Here is a 27,870-nt window from a genome sequence, read left to right as displayed (position 1 = left end):
CATTATCACCTACCATGTTCAGCCCCTCTCCAACAAAAATACATGAATCAACTGTTTTAAGAACCGTGAGGTTTCTGTCACAACCAATTCCTAAGAACGAATGTTTGCCTCAGTGGCTAGTAATCCAATAAGAGAAAAGGAACAATCATTCGGCCCAGCAATCCAAAATACACCAGAGGTTCAAATAATAAGAATAACAAAAACAAATAGCTCACCCAAAAAGAACGAAATAAAGAAAAACGTCTCGTGAGTCAACCAATTTCTAGTACACCACTAACAATAAGTCTCTAACGCTCCTAGCAAAGAAACTACAAATCAGCTATCCTAGACAAAAAAAACACAGCTAATGGTCCCTCCTCGGTCAAGCCTCCTCCACGTCATCACCACAGTCGAGGGTCCTGTTTACACCTGAAACAATTAAAGTAGAGGGGGGTGAGTGTATAAAATACTCCGTAAGTAGCCCTCATTAACTATTCACCCAACAGCATGCTCGTAATCACAACAACATTAAACACAATAACTAGAGAATCAAACATCAAGAATTAATAACAGTAAATTAACATTTCTACACACACATCTAAACGCCAGGACTCTCGTGGCTTTGATCACACGTCCCATTAGCCTCTAACTCCCTCAAGCTACTACTCGCTCTAAACCCTGAGTTAGTACTCCAAGTCTAACTTTTCGAGGCGTATCGGCCCTTGACATTTATCCCCAAGGTATCAACATCTCTCTACAAAAGCTTGGCGTTCGACCTTGCCATTTATCCCCAAGGTCTTGAACTGTCGCTCATAACCACCACTCCATGTTAGTCCTCCAAGTCTAACTCCTCGAGTCGTATCGGCCCTTGACATTTATCCTCAAGATCCCGACACTCCTCTACGGAAACTTGGTGTTCGACTTTGCCATTTATCCCCAAGGCCTTGAACTGTGCATTGGTCTTTGACATTTATCCCCAAGGTCCCGACGACTATCCAACGTATTGGTCCTTAACCGCCACCACATCTAGACCCAATACTCATCATCAAATAGACTCATCATGCCAACCCCCGACCCTTTGTACCCGAAGCCTCGACACTCCTCTCTACCAAGACACTGTCGACACCCGATCTTTTGCTCTCGGAACCTCGACACCCAGTGGTGATGTAACCGCCTCGATCATTGCCCACGAAGCCATGAACTTGTATATCCCCTTTTCATTACACGATAGGCCAGACATTTGAATCATAACCCTTCGCTAGGTTTCTATCACATAAACCTCCAAGTCATGCTCTATAAGGGCTTTGAATAACCAAACGACTAGTCCGCAATTCCACTTCAGACAAGTCACAGAATAACAAACAACTAGTCCGTTCCACCAATCTAGATGACTCCAACTAATCCCTCCAAGACATCTATAAGTCATGCACACTTCTAATCACAACATAGTATTCCAGCACGCTCTCCATCGTACATAACGATAAAAAAAATAATGCAGTAGCTTCCAACTAACAAACATACACCAAATAACATGAAACTAACACGTGCATTTTATTCTCAATACATGTTTTCAAAAATCACAACTTAACCACCTCCAATCATACCAATAAACAACTCCCAATATTTCAGACGACAGGCATGGATACAAGTTGTATACATATCAAATAAACAAAAACAGCAAGTTACAATAGTGGTATCGACCTTACAACTATGTCCAATAACTAAAAATGGCAAGAGACACACTTATAATAACATCCAACAATAACAATTTCTATCAGCACACAATGCACACACCCGCTCCTGGTACTACTTACACACTACTACGCTCCTAAATCTTGCGTCGAATCAACACCTAGGCAACAAAAACAAACAAAACAGCAATTACAACAAAGCTTCTACCAATGAAAATGATCCAAAAGGGATTTGAAAGGTCCATTACCGCCGAACTGACTTCGTTTAGGTGTGGGTAGTTTGAATCTAACTCGAATAGGCGTGGGTTGTGTAAAACAGGCTTCAAACGATTATGGGTAGATGTCGAACATCACAAACGATGCTGTACGCGTGGTTGCCACAAAGAGAAAATGCATCGAAGGGAGCGACGCTGTTGTGCGCCGTGGAAAAACAACACCCGAGGTCGCCGATCACTGCAAATCACCACCGTCGGACCAACACCCCACAACCCGCACCCACCTGCAGCAGAATCGCCGCCACTGCTGCCAAGAGTTGTGTCGTGCGCTGCACGCTGCTACTCGTCGTAATTGGGGACACGCCGCGGATCGTCGAAATTGGGGACACACCGCGGATCACCGAAATTGGGGACGCGCCGCGGTGGGATGGAGTCGCCAACGTCGGAAGGTGAGGGCACGACTGGTTTTCGAAGAAGAAGAAGAGCACGAGGGGGGTTGGTGGTTCACGAACAAAATGATTTAGGGGTTAGGGTTTTAACCTATTTTTCTCTTTTGTTTACAAAAAAAGGAAGAAAAAGGCCCACTTACCCAATATTTTTGTTAAAACAAAACAAGGTCCATGGACTAAAAGATTAGAATTCTAGTTCCCAACATCCCTAAACTTAATTATCTCCAATAATAGAAGCAATCGGCCCAACGACCCGGGACAATTGCCAAAGAAAACAAATTCTTTGTCAAACAATAATTAAATACATACATAAAAGCCAATAACTCACAACCAATACCGCAGCAGCTCAAAATAATTGAAATAGAACAATTAAATTAAATTAAAATAATTTCCAAGAAAGGAACCCCGAGACTCGAGGGTAATCTAACCTGAGTAACGCGGGGCGTAACAGACTTCCCCCCTTCAAAAACTTTCGTCCTCGAAAGTTCGTTGATCAAACAACTCAGGATAGCGGGCTCTAATCTCGTCGTCCCTTTCCCAGGTAGCTTCATCCACTTGGTGATTCCTCCACAAGACCTTCACCAAGTCAATCGCCCGATTCATCAACACCTTGGTCTCTTTTGCTAAGATCTCAATGGGTACCTCTCTATAGCACAAGGTGGTCGCCGACGCCAAACTCCAACGCCCTTCGCCTAACATCAACGTAACTCTTCTATCTGCTTTGAGCCGTCTGCATTCTTACCCTAATCCTTTGGATGGCGCCATTAGTCTGTTGGGTGTGTTGCCCTAAACTCGTAGTTTGTATTTTGTAAAAACAAATGTCTATTTAATAAAGTTTTATTCAATAAATTTGTTGTTGAATCATAGCTTTGCATTGTCCAAAATCCAATAAACTAAACATCCAAAGTTATTTTTAATGTAATCGGGACAGTATATATACTGGATATATAGTTGATATACGGGGTATATCATGAATGGATAATGTCCCATGAATAACTTAAAGGGTCTACAGTATATGGATAAGGCTGGGTACCTTATCCTTGCAACACTATGGATACTGCCCGCTCTGTAAAGGTTACAGACGACTCGATCCAGGTCGTTCGTGTGGAGACATGCGAGTGGGGGTATCCTACACAACGAATTTGTATAAGACCGGACCGCGAAATAGGCAATCTTTAGATGTAACACCGTTAACTAATAGATTGTCATTTCTTAGGATGACCAGGCAACTCATTCTCAATCCTGAGTCAATTATGGACTCCTGCCCGTGAGGGCTCGTTCTTTGATCTATATGGGTAAGAGTGGCCCGAGTCGCCAACTCAACATTCCTACCATTTTGGGGACGAGACCGAGTGGGGAGCTGGGAACATAACTTCACAAGATGGAATTCACTCCTCCCCGACTTTAGGGGAGTAGATGAGTGTTCCCTTAAATGCTGACTCCGGGACTTGAACAAGGGGCCCCACCCTCTCATTGGCCGAGAGGGACTTCCGGTTATTGGTTGGACCATAACCGGGTTGTTCATTAGAGGAGCAGTGGTGTTTAAGGAGTAAGATGTAACTCAGGGGTAAAACGGTAATTTGACCCAACTTGAGTTACGAACACTCGTGAAGGATTGACTCGTCATTAATGGTCATATATCCATGGACACGAAAACATTCTGCAGTGAGAAGAGTGCAACTGCGGGTCTTTAGTGGAATGACCCGTAGTTAACGAATCTAGATTAACTCGGTCAATGAGTTTGACCGATTAATCTTGCATCGTTGGAGCTTCAGATCTGTAGGTCCATTAGATCCCCTTGCTAGCTCATAACGGGTAAAACGAGGATCAAATTTTTAGAAGAATTTAAATTGTTCAAATTACTTAAGGGATTATATGTATATTGATACATTATAATATATAGTTAATTATGAATTAAAACTATATATTATGAGAGATATTATTGAATGAGATTCAAATAAAATTAATATGAATAAGATTCATATTAAAACTATAGGTTAAAAATAATGTACATAAGATGTATATGAAAACTATAGCTTATACGAGAGTAATGTTTTAGAATATGATTCTAATTTTATAATAAATAATTAAGTGTTAATTATTTATGTATATATATATTTATTAATTATTAATTGGATTAATAATTAATGATATTAATTAATTTGATTAATTAATTATATATATATATTAATTATTATATATATATATATATATTATTATATATATTTTAATTATTATTATATATTATAAATATATATATATTAATATTAATATTATTAATAATATTATTATTAATATTAACTCCTCCGCAAAATTGCAGGGGAGTGGGGGAGTTGCTGTGACGTGTGAAGTTACCCCACGTCATTGTTCTTCTTCTTCAATGCTTGAAGAAAACATAACAGAACTGTGAAAAAAAGGCATCCCCAGATCTCTCTCAAGAAGCTTAATCTCTCCCTCTCGTTCCAAAGGATTGCTCCCACCAGCACGATCTCGAGACCCAAGAGGATAGCGAGGAAGACATAGTGGTGGTGTTCGAGAGAAACTCGTTGAAGAAACGTTCTTCAAAGGTAAAGTTTCCTCTGTATTTTCTCTCTTTCAATTTCGATTTTGTATCCCAAAAATCAGCAACGAAAATCCGCTTCCGCTCCTGGATTCACATCCTTTCAATTGGTATCTGAGCGAGGTTGTAGTTTTGATTTTTTGGGATCAAAATCGCTGAGTTTGGTGGGTGATTTCATATTTTCGAAATATAGGTTTGCGGGTTGGAAAATTTCCGGTTTTTGGCACTTAGATAGTGTTTTTCTTCGTGATTCGATCATGTAAGGGCCCGATATTTTGGGCATTATGTTTCTGTTTTGTTTCTGTAAGTCCGAGTCGCTCGAAAGTCGTTCGTGGCGTCAGATTGGGCAAAAGTTGCAGAAAACAGCGAAGAAGACAAAGCAGACTGCGCAGACAGCGCCATGGCGCTGTGGGACAGCACATAGCGCCATGGCGCTGCCCTTAGGCGCCGAGGCGCTGTCCCGGGTGTTTTTCGACGCGGTTCCGAGGCTCTGGTTCGCGGTTCGAGGGCGGATGCAGTCGGTTTTCTTATTTTGTATTATTTTGTTTTCTTAGGGTGCCAAAAACCATTCCAACTTTGCTATTTAATTATTTTATGCATTATGAATGTGTATTTTAATTAAAATCAGATTGCATATTGTATGCCATATAATTTTAAAATCCCACCATAGGTTACATGCATAATATGCATGTTTGATATATAATATGTATGTATGGTCATGCATCATATAGTTATAAATGTTATAATGTATGTATGCATGTTTTATTTTCATAATTAATATAAGTGTTGTATTAATTAGATGAAAATAAAGTTGCATTGAGCATGACATTATTTTGGATAATATAATTGTTATATTAATGTATGCTTTCAACGCATGTTTATAGTTTTAATTTCTTAAAATTTTATAAGAGTTATAAAATGTGGTAGATAGAAATTAAAATCTATAATAAGAGTTGCATGCAAACATAAGGTTTAAGTTAATTAATTTTAAAGGGGTTTAAAATTAATTAGACCTTGGGTTATATCTTCTAATGTGATTAGGGGTAGTCTTTTATTTTGTTTTAACTAAGTTTAAAATGAATTAACAAAAGACTAAATATAAAATGTTGTCTATAAGGGAACCCTGTCTAAGGAAGGTTCTGTCTAGGCTGAGGTATTTAAGCTGACCGTAAGGGAACACCTCTACCTGGGAATCGACCTGGGGTTGAATTAGTCAATATTTTATATACAAGCAATAATGTCGTTGGTTTATTAAAGTGTTTAACGAACTAAAACATTATTGTACAACTTCCGATATAATAGTTATATTGGGCCGACTAAAAATACACTTAGTTAATTTCACTTAGCCGGGATTTATCTAAGTAATATACCCTAGTCTTAGAATACTAAGTGGGAGCAAAAGAGAATATGTAATATACAGCATATATATTTGATATACAAAGTAATAACATACTTTACTTTCTCTCTCACGTTCTCCTTTAAATTCACGCTGTGAGTTCCATGCTCGGCCTCGTGTCGCCCTGGGCGCGGCCTCCCTACGGAAGGTGTTTGCATAGTTCAATATCGAGGTGAATGGAGATAGTGTTCATAGTAAGTGGGAGAAGGACGTGTGACAACACATCTCCGCCATTGGTTTGCACCGTGAGGTTTCATACATGACCTGCGTGTCGTCCTGGAGCGACCATCCCTACGAAGGGTTCATTGTATGGAAATCAAAATCAAGGCAAACTCCAGAAATGGATAGGAGTCTCTTAGGTTTTGCTCCAATATTTTCCTTCCCTACGGCAGGATTATTGGGGTGGACCTCTGAGGTCCGAAAATGTTGGGTCACACTTACGAGGAGTTGTTAAGTTAGTTAGCAATTTCCTGACCAAATAAACGATGACTAAAATTTATAGGAATAAGAGTTATTCTGGTGTAAAATTTAGTTGAGAATGTCTCAATTCAGTGAAGGAGTACATGTCCGTCCTACGGTGGCTGTTGCTCTAAATCACTGAAGCGTCGTTGCAAAACAATTTTGTTAGGGTGCTTAATTACTTTTGCTAAATTTTGATTGGGTTTAAAAGGCTAATGCATGAAACTAATATAGATTTGTTTTTACTTTCAGCATGTCTACTTCTATTGTTGCACTCTTAGCCGCGCAAAGACTTAATGGCGAAAATTACAAACAATGGAAGTCAAACCTAAATACTATTCTCGTGATAGATGATCTTAGGTTCGTCTTGCAAGAGGATTGCCCTCAAGCTCCTGCGCCTAACGCCACTGTGGTGGTGCGCAACGCCTATGACAGGTGGATCAAGGCCAATGACAAGGCCAAGGTCTACATCTTGGCGAGCATATCTGATGTGCTTGCCAAGAAGCACGAGGACACGGTCACCGCTAAGGAGATCATGGACTCGCTGCAGAGCATGTTTGGACAACCGTCCTCACAGGCTCGACATGAAGCCCTTAAGTTCATTTACAACTCCCGCATGAAGGAGGGTTCATCAGTGCGAGAACACGTTCTCAACCTAATGGTCCACTTCAACGTGGCTAAGTCGAACGGGGTCGTCATAGACGAGCAGAGTCAGGTCAGCTTCATTCTGAAATCTCTTCCGAAGAGTTTCCTGCCATTCCGTAGCAATGCAGTTATGAATAAGCTGGAGTACACTCTTACCACGCTCCTAAACAAGCTGCAGACCTACCAATCTCTTATGAAATGTAAGGGACAAGAAGGGGAGGCAAATGTTGCCACCTCAAAAAGGTTCAACAGAGGATCGTCCTCTGGAACCAGGTCGTGCCCTCTTCTTCTGGAAATAAGACTTTTAAGAAGAAGAAAGGCTGCTGGTAAGGGGTCTAAACCTGACTCAGCTGCTGCTGCCCAGAAAGGCAAGGTCAAGGTTGCAGAGAAAGGAAAGTGTTTCCACTGCAACATGGACGGGCATTGGAAGCACAACTGCCCAAAGTACTTGGCCGAGAAGAAGAAAGCCAATGAAGGTAAATATGATTTACTTGTATTGGAAACATGTTTAGTGGAGAATGATGACTCCGCCTGGATACTGGATTCAGGAGCCACTAATCACGTTTGTTCTTCATTTCAGGGAATTAATTCCTGGAGGCAGCTTGACGCCGGAGAGATGACTCTCAACGTCGGAACGGGAGAGGTCGTCTCAGCTGTGGCGGTAGGGGAGCTCAAGTTGTTTACAAACAAGAATATGTATATATTATTAGATAATGTGTACGTTGTTCCTAAAATTAAAAGGAACTTAATTTCAATTTCTTGTTTGTTAGAACATATGTATTCAATTTCTTTTCATATGAATGAAGCGTTCATTTCGAGAAAAGGTGTTAATTTTTGTTCTGTTTTGCTTGAAAACAACTTGTATGTGCTAAGACCAACCATAACTAAAGCAGTTTTAAATACCGAGTTGTTTAAAAATGCTAGAACTCAAAATAAAAGGCAAAAAGTTTCTCAAAAGGAAGATACCTATCTTTGGCACTTAAGATTAAGTCACATTAATCTCAATAGGATTGGGAGGTTGGTTAAGAATGGCATTCTAAGTGAGTTAGAAGATGATTCTTTACCACCATGTGAGTCTTGTCTTGAAGGCAAGATGACTAAAAGACCTTTTACTGGAAAAGGTTATAGAGCCAAAGAGCCCTTAGAACTTATACATTCAGACCTTTGTGGTCCAATGAATGTTAGTGCTCGAGAAGGGTATGAATTCTTCATCTCTTTTATTGATGATTATTCAAGGTATGGTTATTTATACCTAATGCAACATAAGTCTGAAGCCCTTGAAAAGTTCAAGGAGTACAAGACTGAAGTTGAAAATCAATTAGGTAAAACCATTAAAACACTTCGATCAGATCAGGGTGGAGAGTATATGGACTTGAGATTCCAGGACTATATGATAGAACATGGAATCACGTCCCAACTCTCAGCCCCGGGTACACCTCAACAAAACGGTGTATCAGAAAGGAGAAACAGAACCCTGTTGGACATGGTTCGATCAATGATGAGCTATGCTCAGTTGTCTAACTCGTTTTGGGGTTATGCAATGGAGACTGCAGTTTATATTTTGAACATAGTTCCATTAAAGAGTGTTTCTGAAACACCCTTTGAGCTGTGGAAGGGTCGTAAACCTAGGGAAATCCACGTCGGGGTCAGTATTCACTCTTAACGGAGGAGCGGTAGTTTGGCGAAGCATCAAACAAGGATGCATTGCAGACTCCACGATGGAGGCTGAGTATGTTGCAGCTTATGAAGCAGCAAAAGAGGTGGTTTGGCTTAGAAAGTTCTTGACAGATTTTGGACGTCATTCCAAACAGGAACTTGCCCATCACACTTTATTGTGATAACAGTGGTGCTGTGGCAAATTCTAAAGAACCTCGAAGCCATAAGAAAGACAAACACATCGAAAGGAAGTACCACCTTATACGGGAGATAGTGCAGCGAGGAGATGTGATTGTCACGAAGATCGCTACAGAGCACAATATTGCTGATCCTTTTACAAAGGCACTCACGGCTAAAGTGTTTGAGGGCCATCTAGAAAGTTTAGGTTTACGAGCTTTGTACAGTTAGTATAGGGCAAGTGGGAGAAATGTAATTGGGTATAGTGTATGCCCTAGTTTATTGTATTTTCCCTTTGCTTTATGATAATGTACACCCCACTTGGTGGGAGTTTGTTGGGTGTGTTGCCCTAAACTCGTAGTTTGTATTTTGTAAAAACAAATGTCTATTTAATAAAGTTTTATTCAATAAATTTGTTGTTGAATCATAGCTTTGCATTGTCCAAAATCCAATAAACTAAACATCCAAGGTTATTTTTCATGTAATCAGGACAGTATATATACTGGGTATATAGTTGATACACGGGGTATATCATGAATGGATAATGTCCCGTGAATAACTTAAAGGGTCTATAGTATATGGATAAGGCTGGGTACCTTATCCTGGCAACACTATGGATACTGCCCGCTCTGTAAAGGTTACAGACGACTCGATCCAGGTCGTTCGTGTGGAGACATGCGAGTGGGGGTATCCTACACAACGAGTTTGTATAAGACCGGACCGCGAAATAGGCAATCTTTAGATGTAACACCGTTAACTAATAGATTGTCATTCTTAGGATGACCAGACAACTCATTCTCAATCCTAAGTGAGTTATGGACTCTTGCCCGTGAGGGCTCGTTCTTTGATCTGTATGGGTGAGAGTGGCCCGAGTCGCCGACTCAACATTCTTACCATTTTAGGCACGAGACCGAGTGGGGAGTTGGGAACATAACTTCACAAGATGAAATTCACTCCTCCCCGACTTTAGGGGAGTAGATGAGTGTTCCCTTAAATGCTGACTCCGGGACTTGAACAAGGGGCCCCACCCTCTCATTTGCCGAGAGGGGACTTCCGGTTATTGGTTGGACCATAACCGGGTTGTTCATTAGAGGAGCAGTGGTGTTTAAGGAGTAAGATGTAACTCAGGGGTAAAATGGTAATTTGACCCAACTTGAGTTACGAACACTCGTGAAGGATTGACTCGTCATTAATGGTCATATATCCATGGACACGAAAACATTCTGCAGTGAGAAGAGTGCAACTGCGGGTCTTTAGTGGAATGACCCGTAGTTAACGAATCTAGATTAACTCGGTCAATGAGTTTGACCGATTAATCTTGCATCGTTGGAGCTTCGGATCTGTAGGTCCATTAAGTCCCCTTCCTAGCTCATAACGGGTAAAACGAGGATCAAGTTTTTGGAAGAATTTGAATTGTTCAAATTACTTAAGGGATTATATGTATATTGATACATTATAATATATAGTTAATTGTGAATTAAAACTATATATTATGAGAGATATTATTTGAACGAGATTCAAATAAAATTAATATGAATAAGATTCATATTAAAACTATAGGTTAAAAATAATGTGCATAAGATGTACATTAAAACTATAGCTTATACGAGAGTAATGTTTTAGAATATGATTCTAATTTTATAATAAATAATTAAGTGTTAATTATTTATGTATATATATATTTATTAATTATTAATTGGATTAATAATTAATTATATTAATTAATTTGATTAATTAATTTTATATATATTATATATATATTATTATTATTATTATTATTATTATTATTATTATTATTATTAATATTAACTCCCCTACAAAATTGCTGGGGAGTGGGGGGTTGCTGTGACGTGGGGAGTTACCCCACGTCATTGTTCTTCTTCTTCAATGGTTGAAGAAAACAGAACAGAACTGTGAAAAAAAGGCATCCCAGATCTCTCTCAAGAAGCTTAATCTCTCCCTCTCGTTCCAAAGGATTGCTCCCACCAGCACGATCCCGAGACCCAAGAGGATAGCGAGGAAGACATAGTGGTGGTGTTCGAGAGAAACTCGTTGAAGAAACGTTCTTCAAAGGTAAAGTTTCCTCTGTATTTTCCCTCTTTCAATTTCGATTTTGTATCCCAAAAATCAGCAACGAAAATCCGCTTCCGCTCCGAGATTCACATCCCTTCATAGTCCTGCACCAACTCTGGTCCCAACAGGACTCTCTCACCGAACTCGTCCCAATGTACCGGCGACCTGAACTTTCTCCCATACAAAGCTTCATATAGAGCCATTGCAATTGTTTCCTGGTAGCTGTTGTTGTAAGCAAACTCTATCAAGAACAGGTGTTTGTCCCAAGAACCACCGAAGTCCAATATGCAGGCTCTCAACATGTCTTCCAAAATCTGATTCAGACGCTAAGTCCGACCATTGGTCTGGGGGTGGAACGACGTACTAAAATCGAGCTGAGTCCCAAGTGCTTTATGCAAACTTCGCCAAAAATTTAACGTGAAACGGAGTCCCGATCTGATATTATGGACACTGGAATGCCATGAAGTCTAACTATCTCCTGCAAATAAAGCTCCGCCCACCTTTCTACTGAATAAGTGGCCTTGCCTGGTATGAAATGAGCAGACTTTTTTAAGCAATCCATAATCACCCAAATCACTGTGTATCCTTTAACCGTCCTTGGCAACCCTGTAATGAAGTCCATGGCCACATCGTCCCATTTCCAAATAGGTATTCTTAAAGGTTGCAACAACCCAGTGGGTCTCTGTCTAGAGGCCTTCACCTGTTGACACGTCAAACACTTACTAACAAACTAGGCAATTTCTCGCTTCATGTTGTGCCACCAATAGTGTTTCTTGAGATCCCTATACATCTTGGTGCTTCCAAGATGCACTGAGAACGGGGTATTATGAGCCTCGGTTAGTAAATCCTTCCTTAAAGAAAAGTCTCTTGGTACGCACGGTCTTCCCTGATAGAGTGAGGTCGTATCTTCTGAAAGAGAGTAATCTCCTTGACCCACCATACCGAAACCTTTGATTAAGTTGGGATCTCCCCTTTGTGCAGCGATGATCCACTATCTTAAGGTGGGTTCAACCGAGAGTCGAGCTAACACTGCCGAAACATCTTCCACCGCTAACTCCACCTCAAAACGGTCCAACTCATCTAATATCGGTCTATGATGCACTGCCGGGGGTGCTACGCTCGTTGCTCTTCTACTAAGTGCATCGGTCACCACGTTCGCCTTACCCGGATGGTAATTGATCTCACAGTCATAGTCATTTACCAATTCTAGCCATCTCCTCTGCCTTAGGTTAAGTTCTTTCTGAGTGAAGAAGTATTTCAAACTTTGGTGGTCAGAGTGAAGATTTGGATTCTTTCTCCTTACAGGTAGTGCCTCCATATCTTCAAGGCAAACACCACTACAGCAAGCTCCAAATCATGGATGAGATAGTTAAGCTCGTGTACCTTTAACTATCGCGAGGCATAGGCAATGACTTTCTCATGCTGCATCAGAACGCAACCCAATCCTCTCCGTGAAGCGTCACTGTACACCACTAAACCTCTCATCCCATCAGGTACCGTTAGCACCGGGGTCGTGACCAATCGCTCCTTTAGTTCTTGGAAACTTTTCTCGCACCCGTCGCTCCAAGCAAAAGTGGCATTTTTACGGGTCAACTAAGCCAAAGGTGCCGCCAATCGGGAAAAATCTTGGACGAACATTCTATAATGGCCAGTTAGTCCGAGAAAATTGTGGATTTCGGTCACTGTGTGAGGCCTTGGCCAACCACTGACCGCTTCTACTTTGGCTGGGTCCATGGCAATACCCTCCCTAGTGACTATGTGGCCAAGGAAGGCAACCTTATCCAACCAAAACTCGTATTTCGAGAACTTCGCATATAAATTGTTTCCCCTCAAGGCGGTAAGGACCTATCGCAGATGCCTTTCGTGCTGCTCTACTGTCTTGAAGTAGATCAAAATGTCGTCGATAAACACAATCACAAACAGGCCCAAAAATTCCTTAAAAACCCGATTCATGAGGTCCATGAATGTTGCAGGGGCATTAGTGAGTCCAAAAGACATTACAGTAAACTCAAAATGGTCAACGCCAACTTGCTTTCATCTTCACGGCCTACCGACGATGATTTTTTGGATGACGATTATTAAGGGAGTATCTCTCTCTTTGTTTTGGAAATTAGACATTTGTGAATCTTGATCTTGTATGTTGTTTTGCTTTTAGTTTGCTTGTTAGGTTATTTAGGTTAGTTTTGATTCTAGGATATTTTTTTTTGGGATGTTGTGCTGTTAGTTAAGAATGTTGGTTGTGTTTCGGCATTAAGTTCAAACTTTGCATGCTTCCTTGATCTAGTTACAAGTTTGTCCTTAGCTTTTTCAATGACATACTTTCTAAACTCTCAGCATGCTCATCTTTTTAATGAAAAACTTTCATTTGTTCTTTGTTTTTTATCATGTCAATGAGGATACTTAAGGGCATGAATATGTTAGATTTCCTAGTTTTATGATCAAGCCAAAAGTCATTTTCCACTTTTTGTTTTGATTATAAAACTGAATTCTTCTTCTTTTTGTTTTGAAACTTAAACTGTATTCTTCTTCTTTTTGTTTCGAAACACAAACTTTTTTATTGCTTTCGAAGTTCTTGTCCTTTTTGTGCCAAAATTTTGTATCTCTCAAAATTTCTTTACCTAGAGAGGACACTGTTTCCCTTGTAGTTGGGAGGAAGTGGAGGGGGAGGGGGGGACAGTTTGTGTCTTGTGTCTTTTTGTTTCATAAAGAAAATGCAAGCAATAAAAAAGAGTCTTATGCAAAAAAGAGTCTTATGTCAAAAAGCGTCATATGCAAGAAAATTTTTCGAAAAAAAGAGTATGAAAAAAGAGTTCAAAAGAAGAAAAATCAAAGTAAAAAAATAGTCTTGAGAAAAAATAAGAGTGGGGGAAAGAAAAATAAAAGTGAGAGAAAGACGAGTGGTAACAAACATGAGCGGCAAGAAAATGCACTTACTTTTTCGCGAGTCCCACTATAGATATTCATTTATCTTTAAATGGGTGGCGTTAGCATCTTTGAGGGTAGTAGCCTACATATTAAGGTGACTTTGTGAAATCCATTGTCAACATCATTTTATGCCTGATTGCTACCTAAAGAGTTTCTATGAGTGGTTGTGGTTGGAAATCGATGTTAGTGAGTGGAAAACCTCAGGGGTTAGTAGTCGGTCCACGTATCTTCTTGATGTAAAACTTTTGAATCAAAACAGAAGTATGCATATTCCTTGGTTTTGCAAAAAGTTTTGTGTTTAAGAAAAGAATAGGATTTAGAATAATTTTGATTTTTGAAACAAAGTTGGTTTATGGTTTGTTGCCTTGAGATTAAAGTTAAGATGTTTTGCTTGCGGAGTCCTTCATCTTTCTAGCATGTTGATTGTTTTGGATTTATTGTTGTTTTTGTTGGAGGACAAGCAAAATGCTAAATTTTTGGGTGTGTTAAGGTTGACTTTTTACTGAAAAAATGTGTGACCTGTTTGACCACAAATTTGAATCCTTTCCCATCATTATTAGCCACAGAACATTTATGGCTAATTTGCAATATATGGTATTTTAGGAAAAATACGAGAAAAATGCAGTCAAAGTTGGAAGAAAATAACAGAAATCTGTTTTGCAAGAAAAAAACGCTTGGCACTTTTTTTGGTCAACATTTCTTCAAAACATACATTTCACTTAATGAAGGGCAAGGGAGTCATTTCCAACATGTTTGCATTAACCAAAACCGTGAGTCCAAGTCAACGAAGGTTTGTTGGGAGAATCTCATCCCTTTTCCATCTAAAATAGAGGGTAGTTCAACCACCTTGGCCTGGAAGCCACTTCTCTAGCAGCAAATCATTCATTCTCAGCTCATTTTCATCTTCATTTCTCTCGTTCTTAGCTGCAAAGTTCATTCATAAGCTTTAGAGTTACATTTTAGTTGTTCATTTCTTGTATTTTCACTCTTTTACTTATCGTATTGCCTTTAATTCGAGTTTGTACTTCCGTTCTTCATTCACTACAACAATTAAGGTTTTTTCCGACATAAAAAAATGTCGAAAAAGGTGAAAACGTCGAGAAAAAGCTTTTCCTACATTCTTTTGTCGTCGGAAAATAGGTCGGGAAAAGGTCGTCGAGAAAGACCTTCCTGACGAAAATTTTGAAAAAGATCAGGAAATTCCCGACGTTTTTGTAAAACGTCGAAAAGGGTTACCTTTGCCGACACTTTGCACAAACGTCGGGAATTTCCCGACGTTTTTCTAGGCGTCGAAAAAAGGGTACCTTTTCCGACATTTTACAAAAACGTCGTTAATTTTGGATTTTTGCGACGTTAATATTGAAAACCTCAGTATATCTTTTTTCTTCCTTTTCCATATACAATTTTTCTTTTATATATTATTGGACCCAAAATATAAATACTAAATGTTCATTACGCAAAAAAGTAGATTTGATTTTCATTAAACATCAAATATTCCTACCCAAACCATGTTCCATAAAAAGACACCCAGTGAAACAAGTATAATACAAATTTTTTTCTATTACAAGATAGTCCAAAAATAGAAATAACATAAAATTAGTACTCCTGAGTCCTGAAAGCTTTCATATTCTAGCTTTCATATTCTTCTGTGTCATAATATATCCAAAATTAATCATCAAAATTAGTTCGCAAATATCTTTGCACCTACAAGCATTTAAAAGACATTACCCATAAGACACTACTTTTTTATAGTTCAACAAATTTACAATGGTAAACAAAAATAATCATCATAAATTGCACAATATCCAACCGACATTCCTAAACTAACGAAGAGGTGACATAAAGTATTATTAGTTTAAAATAAGAGGATAATATATTGCTTTATGAGGGTCTTATTCAATATTATATTACAAAACACCCTCAATCTTTGAGCATTCAATACACTACCATACTAAAAATGTTTCCTCTCTATTCAATGTTTTTAAGGCATGTTTCCCAAAACCAATCCCTAAAATTGATACATATACTTAAAGTCTACTCCTAATCATAGCATTGCATAAAACATATCATATATGGTAGTGTGTTTAAGTTATTAATTTTGCATCAAAGAGACAAAATATCTTCAAAGGTTTCCTCTTTATGTATCCAATTTTCACCCGAGTGAGAGAGATTCATATGGCTACCAATTTCAACATTTACTTCAAGACAGGTCTACTTCAAGAAATTTACATCTTTTTATGTCAAAATTTCAGCATCCACTAAACCGAACCACTATCAATATTCCTCCCTCTCTCCTTCCACCAAAATAAAACAAATTCAATCGTAACTCTAGGATATTCACACAATTATTGAACAAACACTTCAAAACATTCAAACAATACAAAACATAATTATCCAACAAGACCTTAAACTACATGCATGGCACAAATATAAACACAAAACCTTAATTAGTCGGCTACCTTTACTGCAGGATAGCCACACGATTATCCAACAATACATTAAAGTACATGCATGGCACAAATATAAAAATACGGAGTCTTAACTAGTTTGCTACCTTTGCTGCATGATAGCCACACAATTATCCAACAATACTTTAAACTACATGCATGACACAAATATAAATACGGAGTCTTAACTAGTTGGCTACCTTTGCTGCAGGATAGCCACACTATTATCCAACAATACTTTAAACTATATGCATGACACAAATATAAATACGGAGTCTTAACTAATTGGCTACCTTTGCTGCACGATAGAAACACAATTATCCAACTAGATTATAAACTATATGCATATTCAACTAAATACTAGAAGTAGGTTATTCATACCTATTCAGAAGATGATCCTGGGCCTCGTTGACTACTAACGTAATTTTCAAACATGCGTCGAAAATTTTCTAATTCTGCACTCTTAAGTTCCCTCTCCCGTATAATTTCTAATTCTGCATGTGTCTTGAGTTCGTTAACCTGCATAATATCCATTCGAGCATTATTACTTGCTAATTCAGCTATTGTCAGGGCTAATTCTTCTTCCAATGCTTGTGTTCATTGAGAAAAAGTTTGTGATGAGCCTCCTGTCTTGGGTAATGGCATGACACCCCACCCAGTGGCTGTGACGTATCCTAATCGACGTCCAAATACGGTTCTGCCCACTTGTGTTTTTGTGGGCCGGTCCTCTCCTTCAGCTACGGGTGCTTCTTTCAACCTGACAAACTTGTCCTGCATTTATAAATTATGAACAATACATATCAAGATAATTAGAAAACATGTACTCACTGAGCTAAATTGACAAAATAAAATTACATATGTTTCTTCGACAGCAGGGTTTATCCATCCTTTAGTCAGATGATATCTCGTCTCTTTAAATAATTGTATTGGGCCAATGTCAACGTCCTGTTTCGCTTTCTGCATTTAGTATTAAGTACAAAAGTCATTTGAAACGTTAAAAGCAACAATACTTAATTTTCATGTGTAAACAAAATAGAAAAATACGAGAAATTACCAATTCTTGTAGTAAGCGATCAAATGATTTTGACCCAGCTCGATGATTATAAGGGAGCTTTGACCTACTTTTCTGGTAAGTTTATGACTTTTTCTAATGAAAACATGCATTAGTTATGTGATGAAGCTAACATTTTAATTAAACGTGCAAGGATAAAAGTTGGGTATCTTCTACTAACTTAGTCCAGTCCTCTAAACTTTTAATACATGGAGGTGGTTCTAGACGAGCTATCTCAAGACTTGCTCGCTTCTTGTAGTAGGCATGTAGGTCCGCCCTAAATTCTTTAAACGTAGTTTTTAGCTCCTTGTACACATATATTTTAACGTAATGATCTGACATGTTCACTTTGAACCAGTTCTGGAGTAATACAGGTGTACGAAGTAAATTGATCTTTGCTCACTCTAACAAATTATAACATAAGAGAAATTATTATCTTACGACTACACAATCTCTAACTTTTATTCTGTCTTGTTCTAGTATCTGCTTCCACGTTGCATAGTTCACTACGTCAAAATTTTCCTAACGATCAAACCGATAGCAATTGCCATACGCGTTCCATTTTCACATACAGGCCTCCCATATTGAAGGTCAATAGTCATTTCAATTATTCCTTTACGTGCTACCTATGCATCTATCTCAACACCAACGTTTTAAAAAGCTCGAGGCGCACTAAAGCTCAATAGACCTTTGTAGCTTAAGCGCAAGGCGCAAACAAAAGCGCGGGCTTTTTTTTGCAAGGTGTACTATACATAAAAGATACATAAATGTATATGTATATGTACATGATAACAAACCTTCATAGAAATAAACAAGATATAACATAAGTTATGTAAAAATCAATAAATACTCAATTTTTAAGTGTGAAATATTAAGAAATCTATAATATTCAAATAAAAAATAACTTAAATAATTATGTAAGGTAAAATATCAGTAATATTCAAATTTAATAAAATAGAAAGAGAAGTTTATCTTTTTTAATAAATGGGAAAAACTACTTAGGGAAAGGGAAATACTGCTATATGGCAGTTTGCTACCGTGCAGGCTCTTGCGCAAAGTCGAATTTATCAAAATAGAGAAAAGTTTCTCTCTTTTAATAAATGGAAAAAAGTACTTAAGGAAAGAGAAATACTGCCATGTGGCAGTTTGCTACCATGCAGACTCTTCTTTTGTGTGTCTAGGAAAGGTAACCTGCTTTAATGCTTTTGACTTATCTTCTACCCTTCTGCCGAGGATAAATACAATAAATGAACTTCTTTATTTTTTTTCTTAATTATTGAAGAAGGCTCTTGAGGCGCAGAGCTTTGCGCCTCAGGGCTTCATCAAAAGGCGCGCGCCTTAAGCGCGCCTTCCTATTCTCGCCTCGCCTTTTTGAGGCGAGGCGCTGGTTGCGCCTAAGGCCTAGGCGCGCACCTCAATGGGCTTTTTAAAACACTGCTCAACACATTGGGTGTAAGACCATCCAATATACCCACCAGTGGTCCCTCAAAAAACAATTCAGTTTATTAAGATGTGCAACCAATATTAAACATAACATAAAGTGAAAATAAAACTAACTAAAAATAGATTCAGATCCTTCTCTCCACTCTTCCTCTCTCTATCCCTCATCGAAGACATCATCAGTCAAGCTCGGTAATTTCCGGCCATGCCTATAGAAAACATGTCAACTAAAAAGATTATTGAAACATTAAGATCAAGAAACACAAAAGCCAAGTACATTATTTGATAGATCGCGTACTTAATTATTATTAGAGTCATTCGAGGCAGAATTGTTAATTGGGCTTTTATTATTATCATCCTCGTCATTCGATTCATTAGATACTTCAACATCCTTTTCTTCGTCGTTTATAAAATCTTCATCTCTGGTTGATGGTATACCCATATTCGACTCTTCTTGGATGACTTGTCGATCAACAATAGAAGGATTAACGTCATATTGACAAAATGAACTATCTTCAATAGATTCATCGACCTCTTTTCCACCCTCTACTTCTAACACATCTAAGTTATCATTCTCAGAGTCTCCAACTTCTGGCACATCCCACAATCGTTTATTTTGAACTACTTGCACCACTTTCCAATTGTTACCTAATTTAGGGTCGTCGACGTAGAAAACCTATTGTGCTTGACTAGCCATAATGAAAGGGTCATCCACATACCAATAGCGAGACGTATTGATTGATCTAAACCCTAAATCCATCTTCGATCTATTATTTTTAGAATCAGTGTCAAAACCTTTTACACTTAAAAATGATCACACGTCTTCTTCTACCATAGTTTAGGTCTAAAACTTCAGTCGATACACCATACAAATTCTTATCATCTGCTCCATCGTCTCCAGGTACCATGACTCCACAATTTTTTGTAACCCGATGCTTGTCGCGATCTGTATTGTGAAAACGTACACGATTCACAATGCATCCACTATACAAGCGTGCTTGAGAAGCCGGTCCCATTGCTAAAGAGTGTAGATCGTCGGACATTTCCCCCTTTCTTTGTAATTCCAAAACTTGTCCATTTCATATACATGATTCATTATTAGCGTTAATTGAATCAAGAAATGTAGTCCCATGTTACAAACTCTTACAATTACACTTACATGAGATTGGAACCACTCGAGAAATTTTAATTGGTGCTTCCTAAATAAGTCGGACGAGCTTTCCACTTGTAGGCGAATTTGCCTTAAATGTTGCCTATTTTCAATCACAAAAGGTTAATTCTTTGAGAAAAAAGTACAGATTGATAGATAACTTTTTAAATTAGTGAACTTGTACCTGCAATAGGTCTTTATTTCTGCACAATTGTTCAGTACATAGCATTGTGCTATTCATTTCTCAACATCCGATAGTTTCCACAATGTCGAGCACCCTAGTGGTCATGCATGCTATCTAAAAATTTCAAACTCTCCAAAAATCTCACTCCCATGGGTTGTATCTTCATTACGCTCATCCCTATTAAATCTAGTTTCAATTCCCGTAAAATACATTTGATCAAAAAGTCAAAACTTCATTCATTATAAATGCTTCTGCTATGCAACCCTCTAGACGAGCTTTGTTTCTAACGTATTGTTTTAACATCCACAAGTTTCTATCAATAGGGGACCCACAACTTTTCCTTCATATGGCAAGTGAATAGCAAGTTGAACCATGACATCAAAAAACCTGGTGGGAATATTTTCTCCAACTTACAAAGTATGAGTACAATATCTGTGGCCAAACGATCTAAATTACTGACACATATTATCTTTGTGCATAAAACACGAAAGAATTTACAGTTCAACAATAGCTGTACTCACATCTTTCGGTACATATGCTCGAATTCTGATAGGAAGGATTCATTGGAGTAAAATATGACAGTTGGGGGTTTTCAAACCCCATATCTTTCCATCGTCAACGCTTACACATCGTGATATATTTGAAACAAAACCATCAGGAAATTTAACTGATTTCAAGAAATTACAAAATTCCTTCCGCTATGTTCTTGTAATTGTGTAGGCAACATGCGGTTTAACAAACTTATTTTGTCGCCTCTGTAGGTGTAACTCTTTTCGGATGTTCAAATCCTTTAGATCCAAATGGGCATTTGAAGTATCTTTTGATTTACCGTCAATGCTTAACAGAGCGCCAACTAAGCTGTCACATATATTCTTTTCGATATGTATCACATCTAACTTATGTCTTAGCAAGCGTTATTGACCAATATGGAAGTTCAAAAAATATACTCTTTTTTGTTCAATTAAGATATCGCTTTCGTTTCTATTTTTTATTGGACAGATGCTTACCAAAAACTGGGAAGTTCAAATATGTTACTTCATGGAGAATCTCGTCTCCATCCAATATAGCTGAAGGAGGTCGAAGTTCGATCCTCCCGTCATGATGTTTACTCCTACGCCAACTGTGATTCGCTGGAAGATAGCATCAATGTCCCATGAAATAAAATTTTCCCTGTATTCTGAACGATGATGTTTCTTCTTTACAAATAGGACATACTTGATAACCTTTGGTACTCCATCCAGACAAATCGCGATATACAGTAAAGTCATTAATGGTCCATAGCAAAGCTGTATGTAGTTGAAAATATTCCCTACTAGAACAATCATAAGTGTGCACACCTCTGGTCCACAACTCTTTCAACTCCTCAATCAATTGTTGCAAATATACGTCAATGTCTTTTCCAGGAGATTTAGGTCCAGGTATAAGCAAATACATGAAAAAAAAATCTTTCATGCACTTCCAAGGTGGCAAATTATACAGAAGAAGTATAACTGGCAACATACTTTACGAATTATTCATATTATTGGACAGATTGAATCCATCATAAGCTAATGCCAACCGAACATTTCGATAATCTGAAACAAATAGAGGGAATTGAGAATCCAAGTGTTTCCACCCTTCAGCATCAGCTGGATGTCGAAGCACACCCTCCGTTTCCACTCGCTTTTCCTGATGCCACCTCATTTCATATGCGATATGTTTTGATGAGAACAATCGCTTCAATATGGGTATCAATGGATAATGACGTAAGACCTTATGGGAACTATTTTGACTATTATTATCTTGTCTTTATACCGCAACTCACCACATAATGGACAAGTTTGAAAGTCGGCATATTCTTTCCAAAACAATATACAATCGTACTTGCAAGCATGGATGGACTCGTATCCTAATTCTAATCCTCGTAGTTTTCTCTTTATTTCATAGAATGAACTAGGTATGTTTGCACCGATTGGAAATGCTACCTTTAATAGTTCGAGTAACATATCAAATGATTTATTACTCCACTTATTAAGAACCTTCATATGCATCAGCTTGATCAAAAAATTTAGTGATGTAATTTGTGTACAGCCAGGTGCCTGCTTCCTCACAACTTGGAGAAAATTGGTGCAATTATACACCACAACAATCTGTTGTAGTATATAAACAAAGGACGTCTCCATAGGGATTACAGTTTTACTTAGAAATAGTAAATTAGAATACCAAAAAGCAAAATAAAAAATACATATATATATATATTAAAGTTGTATGGATGCTGTAAAGGAAATCAACAAAAACAGTAAATGAGCAAGAACATAAATATTCTGCAATTCTGCTCTGGAGCATTCGAAAACGGAAACAGATAGAAATATGAAATATGCAATATGATACGAAATGAGGGTAAATCAAGGGGGAATCCTATGCTCTAGTAAACTCAAAATGCTTAATGTCCAAACCGACATGGCTCTCTCTCAAGATACCCAAACATGTTTAACCCCAACTCCCATTGTAGACCAAACAAGCAATACAAACAGTTTATAGCCACAAAAGGGTGAGTCTCATCCCTGAGTACTCACCATTCTACTTCAAAGAGAGAAATCTTACACAAATTTAAGCAAACACACAACACAAGGACTTTCAAGCCTCAAGTGAGCATAGCAAACCAATAATGTTGGCCAAACAAAATCAGTACGATGAAAGAATAAAAACGCCTCTATTAAATCAACATAAATATAAGTTACTTACACAAATAGATGAGAGCTACAGCGAGTTCATCCCCCCCCCCCCCCCCGGGAAGGTGGGGTTTAGTTCATAACAAAAGAAAAGAGAAAATTGGGTAGAGAAGAAACGTAGCCGATTGAGTAATGAAGCTTCAGCAGTAGTGAGAATTCCTCCAGCCCAGTGAAGACGCAAGGTTTGGCTTCTTCTTCGTCGGTTCCTCCTCGAAATGGGTGGGGAATGTTCTCTAATTTAGTTGCCCAAATGGATTTTTTGTTATATGGCTTCATATGGCTGATGGGCACTATTCTTCTATTTATATCGTGTCCTTAAAAATTAGGGCACCACCAGGAGGTTGTACGGACACAGTAAAACCGGTGCAAATAAATTACTGCAGAGTCACACGCTCTAGAGCATCCTAAGCGGCTTCATGCTCCTACATAAATACATCTTCCTGCCATGCTCCAGCAACACTTTCACAGTCTTGAAAGCACTTGGCTTGCCCTCAACAAATTATCCAATTCCTATACAAAACATCCATAATCATAATTCATTCAAAACGAGGGAATCGAGAATTTTAATAGCTCAGGGACCTAACTAAGTGATTTCTTCTACTTTCCATGGTCTTTTGATATGGACTCTCACATTTACAAATCCTCAAATTCATTAGTTCCATAAAATATTCTCTTGTGGAGAGTTATCACCAAGGAACAACTCTTTAGTTCACTCATTCATCAAATCCTCAAATTCATTGGAATGGTCCCCTTCGTGATCGTTCGTTGGTATCTCATGAGAAAAGTTTTCTTCATCTTCTTCATCACTTTCTACCACCGGACCTCTCAAATCATCAAGAATATGATTTATCTCATCATATTTCCTTTTATCATTATACTCTCTACCTATGTCACCATGGACTCGACTTATGTCCCTTCCAAATCGATCTAAATTTGGAGGGTCTGATAAGCGCCAAGGTTGCTCGAGTTTACAAAGCTAGAGGTCATTCTAGGATCCTTGCAAACATTCACAAAAACAACTAACTTACCGAATGATTCCAACCAAGAGTAAGGTTAGAAGATGAATCACTCTTAGATCGGACTTAGAATCTACGATGGTCACTCCTAGATCCTAGGACAACTCACTCCAGAATTAGCTTGATCGAGACTAATCCAATGAATCGGTTTAACATCAAACCTAAAGCAAGATTTGAAAGAAGCAACACCAAAAGTGTTAAGGAACAAAAGTTCTTGAATTTCAATATGTTTAATCTGCCAAAACAAGGTGATTACAAGCCTTTAAATAGGCCAAAGGGTCGTTCAACATGAGGAACACCAAAAGTCTTTCAAATCCTATTTAATGCAAATTGTAGAAAATAAGACATGCAAATTAAAACATGATTGCACATCAAACTAGACAACTAAATGTGAATCCAAAAACGTATAATTGCTTTAAATTGTCTTGGAAATCACATGTAGGCGGCGCTTTACGTTTGGATGAGATTTGACAAGCTTTGACATCACAAACTCTCAAGAGGTGCAATCTGCAAAGGCACCTGTTCACAAATCTGCACACTTTTTTTGTCCTCCGTGTCATCTCTCAAAATAGACAACTTTTCTCGTGCCATCTTTGCTCCATTCTCTTCTTGACTCATTAAATTAACATTGTAAAGAATTTTTGGCCTCAGAAATCTTTGTCTCCTCGTGTGCATTAGCTAGCCTTTGAAGATGTAATATGAAAGCCTCTTGAATCTTCTTTGCTTTGCTTCTTGTAATTGGTCACAAATTGATTGATTGGGTTCGGAAGCACTTTTCGAAGGAACTAAGAATTTGTCCAAGTTTAAAGCTCATGATTCATGCCTGAAGGAGCTCCAAGAGGAATATATACCAATATCACTCTAGCTATGAACTTTCCCAGACTGGGAAGATATAGAGAAAAGTTAGGTTGGATGGTGGTGGTTAAGTGAGGAAATGGGGTAATGTAATTGTAATGTAAGACACAATAATTTGGTTAATTAACCAAAAAGAATTCAGCAACTATCACATCAGAATTCAGAAAGTGGGGTGCTTATGCTGATGGGATTTGTATTTGGATTTGGGTGTTAGGTAAAGTTTATCAATCTGGGCTTCAATTTTTAAGAGAGGCCCATGTGTTGTTGCTTACACAAACACACACACCCAAAACGTGAAATCTGGAAGTTTGAAATTTGGAAATGATCGTACAATGAGTCTAAGTTGGTCGAGTCATTCTGAATTTAGTTTTGATTTTGGTGGCAGAAAATTGAACCAAATTGATTCAGTACTTTTAATCATCCAATTAACTTAGTCTGAAGAGGAAGTTCAGAATGGTTGAGCTAATGACATTTTTTTTTCTTTTTTAGAATCGTTGATCTAATGACAGGTGAATCTCACATATTCTCAACTAATTGTTGCATGTTTAATTAAGTATTAATTAAATTTAGAGTATTTGCATAAATAGCATAAAATTGTTTTTAAATATAGCAAAAAGTCTAGAATTTATTTAAAAAAATAGAAAAAACAATAAACATGCCATAATCCACATCAAACAGTAGCAGATCTTCAGGAATTGTTTCAGTGAATCCCATTGAACCCACATGTGATACAAACAGTAGCAGCTAAATCTTAGGACAAGAACTACGAATATCATAATGTTCTAATTCTTCTTCGGATTCTTAAAATGCCATAGCTAATTTCAACGAGTCTTGAAACTATAACTACAACCATATTTAGACATTAACTAAATGAATTAAGTAAATGAAAAGGCGGTCCGTAATAAAGCAATCAACCAACAAGCTCGATACCCATCTCCTATCCCATTTCTAAATATGGAGACAAAATGAATTAGATTACAGTTTTTAATTCCTGCATCCCATTAAGAACAGAGATTCTTGTAGCATTAAAGTTTATTTGGATTCCCACTTTGAAGCAATGTATTTATGATTGAAAGTTGAAAAAGTAGACATTATCAAATCACGAAGCCAATAATTTAAATGATAAATGGTCAACTTTCTTTTCCGGAAAATTGAACAAAATTGCTGAACTTACTTATAGATACAATAGTTGTACTCTTGACTCATAGCAAGGTCCTTCTCTCCTTCCTCGAGCTGCATTAATACAAGTCCAACGCGTAAAAATGGACTCATAAATTAATGAAAATTAGTGAGAGAAGAAAAACCACGAGTAACAGAGGACAATAAAACGAAATTGGCTCAAATAAACCGGAAGAATAAAAATAGGAAGGGGGCATCACATTCTAAAATTTCTCAAATAATTTTCCAACTACGTTCAGTTCGAGAGAGGAAAACAAACCCTAAAAATAGATCGAAAAAAATGCTCACCTCTCGATATCAATGTAGTCATCCTGCTTCTTCTGCTTGGTTTCAACATCCTGAATAATTGACAATATTCAGTATAAATAGTGAAATTTAGGGCATTACCGGTGGATTTGGGTTTGAAATAGTGAGAAACACAGCAAGAACCATCGAAGTCACATTCAAATGTATGAGGGAGAAATTGAGAAAAAAAGAACAAAAATATGAGGGAGATGAGAGGCTTACCGACAGCGACGGAAAACAGAGGGGTGGAGTTGGAGACACTGACAGGCGAGGGGGGACTAAAAATTAGGGCTCGAACTTCATGGGCGGACGAAAATTATTTAAGCCCAACGAAAGATGGGTCAAGGTACCGACGAAACATAATATTTCATCTGGCTAGATTTAAATCCCGACAAAATATAATTTTGTCAGGAGTATTTAAACCCGACGACGAGAGGACTCCTTTTCCCAACGAAATACTAATTTCGTCGGAAAAAATTACCCACGCATTTATTTTCGTCGCGGAAGGCTTAAAATTCCGACTAAAATAAAAGCATCGGGAAAATTGTAAATTCTTGTAGTGATTTATTTCGTTCTTTTAACGTTCTTAAGCGAGTTTATACTCCCCTCACGCTCGAAAGATACGAGGGTCAAGCTAGAACGCTTTGTACGCCGTTTTTATTCATTAAAATTCAATGGAAACTATTTCTTTTATGTTCTTGTGTGTTTTCTTTCCTTATGCACTACGTTATTTATCGGTCTCTTTGTGGAATGCCTTAGTCAAATGATTTGATTTTCGAACATGACCACATTGCGTCTGGCGCAATCTTTGGTTGGTTTCTAAAAAATTGTCTTTACATCTTTTTTTCTATTTGGCCACTGGGAATTTGATTTATGCACTAAAGCCCAAGTCTGAGAAGGGTGGGTTAGATAAAATAATAGGAAACCAATATAGGATGTGATTTAGACATAAGCGCATAAAACACCGTCTTAGACATAGGCCCTCTAACCCATAAATGAAAATGAGTTGATAATTACTTTCTAGGATTGTAATCACACATAGAAATATGATTGTAGGTTACCTTAGCCTCTGCAATAACCAAAAGCGGTTCGTGAAATAGTAGACCTCATATTCACAAGATTTAGCCAAATAGTGGTTGGTGCATTTTCCCCAAAGTGTGTATCTTCTATATTTTCCATCAAAACTAAGGTAGAAAGCAAAGAGGTTCTGTTTTATTAAATTGTTTGATATTTGAAACCCCAAACAATAACTTTTTATCACTATTTTCTCCGTAAACCACAATTGCATCTTTGAACCATTTCACTTTATTACTTAATTCTGAAAGCA

At 37.9% G+C, this 27,870-nt stretch overlaps 1 long non-coding RNA gene across 3 annotated transcripts; it reads right to left on the bottom strand.

Annotated features, from left to right (window-relative positions):
- Positions 1-103: 103 nt before the first annotated feature.
- Positions 104-26,917, bottom strand: LOC111025311 (uncharacterized). 3 transcript variants are annotated; one of them, XR_002603503.2, is made up of 6 exons: positions 26,766-26,917; positions 26,547-26,596; positions 26,254-26,312; positions 17,528-17,629; positions 17,054-17,443; positions 15,678-15,929 (listed from the first exon to the last, which is right to left on the bottom strand). It is a non-coding gene; the product is annotated as an uncharacterized LOC111025311 (long non-coding RNA). The 3 variants fall into 3 exon arrangements; XR_015792251.1 differs by lacking the exons at positions 15,678-15,929; positions 26,766-26,917 and adding an exon at positions 104-408 and having other exon boundaries at positions 26,547-26,740; XR_002603502.2 differs by lacking the exon at positions 26,766-26,917 and having other exon boundaries at positions 26,547-26,738.
- Positions 26,918-27,870: the final 953 nt, after the last annotated feature.

This window comes from Momordica charantia (assembly GCF_013281855.1).
Source record: "Momordica charantia cultivar OHB3-1 chromosome 7 unlocalized genomic scaffold, Mcharantia_2.0 BLBB01000007.1, whole genome shotgun sequence".
Lineage (NCBI taxonomy): Eukaryota > Viridiplantae > Streptophyta > Magnoliopsida > Cucurbitales > Cucurbitaceae > Momordica > Momordica charantia.
The sequence above is the reverse complement of the archived record's forward strand: the minus strand, read 5'-3'. Positions and strand labels throughout refer to the sequence as shown.